This window comes from Daktulosphaira vitifoliae, unplaced genomic scaffold (assembly GCF_025091365.1).
Source record: "Daktulosphaira vitifoliae isolate Bord-2020 unplaced genomic scaffold, ASM2509136v1 Scaffold_2, whole genome shotgun sequence".
NCBI lineage: Eukaryota > Metazoa > Arthropoda > Insecta > Hemiptera > Phylloxeridae > Daktulosphaira > Daktulosphaira vitifoliae.
The window spans coordinates 35,032,988-35,038,217 of record NW_026099573.1 but is presented as its reverse complement, the minus strand read 5'-3'; the positions used below and the strand labels follow the sequence as shown (position 1 = coordinate 35,038,217).

The 5,230-nt window shown below is 29.9% G+C and overlaps 1 long non-coding RNA gene and 1 pseudogene across 2 annotated transcripts; one reads left to right on the top strand and one right to left on the bottom strand.

Annotated features, from left to right (window-relative positions):
* Positions 1-5,019, top strand: LOC126899846 (uncharacterized). 2 transcript variants are annotated; one of them, XR_007702717.1, is made up of 4 exons: positions 1-2,157; positions 3,432-3,644; positions 4,253-4,461; positions 4,804-5,019. It is a non-coding gene; the product is annotated as an uncharacterized LOC126899846 (long non-coding RNA). The 2 variants fall into 2 exon arrangements; XR_007702716.1 differs by lacking the exon at positions 4,804-5,019 and having other exon boundaries at positions 3,432-3,635; positions 4,253-4,364.
* On the bottom strand, positions 2,645-4,459 carry LOC126899811 (uncharacterized; annotated as a pseudogene).
* Positions 5,020-5,230: the final 211 nt, after the last annotated feature.

Below are 5,230 nucleotides of genomic sequence, written 5' to 3'. Positions count from 1 at the left end.
GTAATTCTTTAGATTATTTAACTCTGTTCAATGTTACACAATCTAATATAAGTGTAATAAAGTATAAAATATTGTTTCGTTTATTCCAGTATATATTAGAATATTACAGTGGTGACGAGGATTTCATTGGATAAAAAACGCGTAAACTAAATTATTAGTGTTCGCTGAAGTTATTATTTTTTTTTTATATATTTTTATTTAATTTTCTTTTGTTACTGCATTGGACCTTGGTATGGCACCAAAAAAGGATCCTACATGTACGGAAAACCCTCCTCAGTCGCATCTGAGTGTAGTTCTGGCGTAAGTAGGATATCTGTCGCTATAGACACGGCGCCTAAGCATAAGATAGGCGAAGATTGGAATTTGTAAATTGAAACAGCCTTTCAATTTACAAATTGATTCAGCCAATCAATTTTTTTCTGTCAAATTTCATTAAAGAATAGCGCAAGTTCCCCGTGCTAACCATAGTTATTGGATCTAAAGCCTATGCGGTGTTACGCGAATTATGTGATCCGGTACTACCGCGCATACTATTTAATATAAAGTTTTATGCAATTTATTGCAAAAAAAGCTTACTATTTTTAGAGAGTGTATTAAATTTTACGATTTAAAAAAAAATATAAGTGAGTGTATGGTATGTACGAATTAAGAAAACAGCTATGACATGTCAATTTGGCGCCAACTTAGTAGAAAAAGTGTAAGACAAGTTTGTCACTGGAATGGTTAAAGGGCATATATTAGTCAGGCTATTTGAAGAAGAGTGTTGAAAAGAGAAGCTGCAGTTGCTCAATCAGGTAATGAATCAATAGTAGTCAATAAATTTCAGCAAGGTTATAAGAGTAAAACCAAGATAGCAAGAGGACATGCCAGTAATAAGAAAAAAAGTTTATAATGGTAATTCTACCTGTAACCATTGCGGTAAGGTTTTATTTATCATCTTTATAAATGTAAGCTTTGTAATAACCATGGACACATAACTATTGTTTGTAAAAATAAAAATAGTTTCAGAAATATAGTATTAAGCAGTATTGATAATAATGACAACAGTAAATTTAGTAAGCTAAATTTCTTTAACATTAGTATGTTAAATTTTGTCCCTCTAAAATTTGTAAAAGTAAGAATTAATAATATTAAGGTTAAAAATGGATATGGATTCTGAGGCAGCCATGTCAGTAATAACAGATAACTTTTTTTTATAATTGGCATTTTACATTTTTTGAAGGTTCAGTTTTAGAACGATTAGGTGACTTCAAGGCAAAAGTTGAATTTAAAGGTAAAACTGTTAATGGAAATTTTGTTGTAATTAAAAGTCGTAAAAGCACATCCTATATTTAGAAGGGATCTTATGAAGTTTTTAATGTATCATTTCAATTGGTGGTGTTATGAGTAATGTTAACAACTTAAATGTAGAAGATAGAGTAGTTCAGTGATGTTTTTGAAAACAAATTAGGGGAGAATAAAAATTTTGAAATCCACTTAGAGATTGAGGATGGAGTTAGCCCATTATTTTGTAAGCTCTGGTTGGATTAGATAAATTAGATGAGGCTAGTGTAATTAAAAAAGTGATGACTGTGTCTGGGGCACACCACTGGAAACGGTGCGATGCGGATGGTAATATATGGCTATGTGCATATTATAAAACAACTAACAATAAGTATATTAATAATGTACATAACACATTCCCAAGAATTGGTGAATTATTCGCTAGTATGCAAGGAGGAAAGAAATTTACTAAATTAGATTTCAAAAAAGCTTACAATCTACTAAAAGTTGATCAGAAAACGAGCAAGTTGTTAGCATAGAGTACACATAAAGGTGTTTATTAGATGTTAAGGTATATGGTATTAAACCTGCCACATCCTGTTTTCAGTGGGAAGTCGAAAAGGTTTTCCAAAACTGTTCTTTCACTGCTTGTTTGTTGTTAATTTGATATTTACTGGTACAAATACTGAAGAACACATAAAAAATGTCATAGAAGTCCTAAAACGTAGTAGGGAAGCTGTTTTCAAGCTGAATAGAAGTAAATGTGAATTTAAGTCAACTGTCAAATATCTTGGTCATAATTGATGAAGAAGGTTTAAAGGCTAAAAGATAAAGTATCAGATATTGTAAAGGTATCAACACCATCAAGCATAACAGAAGTTAAATCCTTCTAAGGTATGATTAATTACTATGGTAAGTTTGTGCCTAATATGTCTGTGATGGTGTCCCGTTACCAACATTATTGTGAGAATTATTATAATAAAATACAAACAGCACATCCGCTTCCTGAGACTGATGAATTAACAAATAATATTTATTGCCAAATTGGCAATAGTTCAAATTATTATAAAAACCCAAAAGACCTGGCCATCTTGATTAGTCGACTCCAGTGCCTTGTGTCATTCATCAGCCTCAGTACTCGATTGTTGCTGTCCAGCTTACTGCTTAAAGTAAAGTCCTTGTGTATTCCTTTTTAACCTATCTACTCAGTACCACAACATTTCAGAGTACTTGTGTCTTGCACTTTGTCTGCACCTCGTACTTCATTATCCTCCTAATAACCAAATTACTTGTGTCTTGCACTTCGTCTGCACCTCATACCTAGGTGTTACCCTTATTCCCTTCCTATAACAACAGCCTTTCGACACCCACAGCTAACCCGGAGGCGTATTTACAAACCCTCTATAGTCCCAGCGCCTGGTCTCAATACGCTATTCTTATTGGTCCGTTTAAAATTAGCGCCAAATATTGTGTTATCATTGCGATAACAGTGTATCACACTATCACTATAACTATCTTTATTTATTATTATTAATTTGAAATAAAACCAATTTCAACATCATTTATAGTGTATATAAATTATATTGAAAAATGAATTGTTCATTATAGAAATACAACTATTTACACAATACAAGTTCTAATAATACAGAAACAAATTAATTTCACTTATACTTTAAATTCAATATTTTTAAAAATATGTAACATAATATTTTGGCTCTTTGGGTAAGTAATTTAATTTTAAATTGGTAGATTTACATATCTTATCACAAATCTTAGTCAATACTTAAGTAAATTTTAATGTTTTTTGGCATTTGGTATATTTTTTAAAATATTTTGACCTAAGTTGTTAACTTTTTTAATTTTCCCTCTAACCATATAGTGTTCAGGTCTCCTTCCTGCTGGAATTCTTTTTGAGCCTCGAGTAATATTACCTTTTCTTCTACTGATAGAAGTAGGCTGGACTCTAATTTTACCTCTTCTGTTTATAGTCCTTGCAGACGTGTTAACAGAATGAATAAAATTTGCAAATTGTTGGTTGGTTTTTATATTTTTTAAATTTTTGGTCAATTTTTGAAGCATAATGGGTGGTAAAGATGGCACCATTTTTTGTAATCTTAACCACTCAGTTTCAGTCTCAGCAATTAACTCTGAACTGTTTGATACATTAGGAACTATTTTTTGAGCACTATTCGAAGGATCTATTATTTCATTACTTGGGTTTTGCTCAATACCATATTTGACATTTGTAATTTCATTGTTAGCTGGTGTATCTGGAAGACATTCTTTTAGACCAAGGAAAAATGCTGCTTCTGGACATTTATCACCCAATGCTAAAAGACCAAGAGCATGACGTTCAATGAGAGAAATAGGTGGTAGGTTAGGTAACTGTATTTTTAAATTTAATGAATCCATGCTTGATGCTTACAAAAAGCTCCAGCACATCCAATTTTGCACGAACAGACACCCAATTCAGTATTTATTATATATACAATTTTTGGATCTGATTCGCTTGGTATAGAAAATGTACAATTATTTAATTGTTTAACATTATCCTTCACAATATGTTCTATTTTAGAGCACAATTTTTTATATAGTCTATGGGATTCAGAATGCCTATCATGTGCATGATCAAGCAAACGTAAAATAAAATAATTTTCACCGACATTAACAATAAAATCAACTAAAGCTACTGCATTATATGCTTTAGTCCTACTAAGAAGTATATCTTTTATAACTCTGATTGACGCTTCTGCATAGTTATTAGTTTCATGATTTCGGTAAAGAATATCTAGTCTATATAATTTAATCCATTGTTCTTTTCTATTATAATTATTTTCAAAACGTTGCACAAAATTGTTATATTTGGTTGACATATTACGAATTTCAGTTATTGAGTTTTCTAAATCATGTGTGTTGTCTGCATACATTACCTTTTATGTAATGATAATTAGTCTTAGACATTTTATTCAAATATAATTATTTATAACAGAATTATGAAATTTACTTTCTGGAACAGTCTCATCAGTGAACAACGATCAGCTAGTTTAATTCCATTTTTGGTATTGTGTAACCAACGCCATTCAGCTTGTGCCATGTGAAAATGACAAAGAAATTGTTTAGCAGAAGGCCATACAGAGTGCAATGAGTTTTTTTCTGCCCTAGAATCGTCACTCATAAAAACCATAGGTGTCTGCATAGGTATATAAAGAACAATATTGTAAATAATTAAATTAAATAATCAACTTATAAACACATTTTCAATGGTATGATTTTTACTACATAATCCATTCTCTAATTAAATTAAAAAAACTTAATTTATAAGTATTTAAGATGTATTATGTAATTTATAGATGTGTTTAAGATTTTTTTTTTATCTTTTTTAAGATTTTTATTTGAGAGTTAAATTATAAAAATATTTTTCTAACTATTTGATATCATGGTTGTTGAGTATATATTGTAATATATATTCAATAATACCATATAAATATTTATATAACTTATTTTAGTAATTTAAAATATTATAGTATTTATTCATTATAGATTTTGCTGTTTAAATTGGAATATTCATAAATAAAAGTTTTATAATCTGTATATAAAACAGTATACAAAATGTCTTACACTGTTGCCCCCAAAACAAAGAGGAAAATTATCTTTCAATAAAGTAAATGCATTTGTGTAACTTCTTTCGGATTCTCCATCATGAATAAGTATTGCTATTGGTATGGCTCCAGCTTTAGATGGTGTTAAAATAACCGTTATGCTATTACTAGTGGTGTCAACACTACTAGTAGAGTCAAGAAAAATAATTTATTGAGAGCATTTAAGTTTTTGAGCTCTTTCCATAATTGGTGTTACTATTAACACTGCCCAAGGAGCTTCTGAATGAATAGCAATTGTAACACCTTCATAAGATCAAAATTATGATGTAAATTAAAATATATTCATAAAACTATTATTATTTTTATGT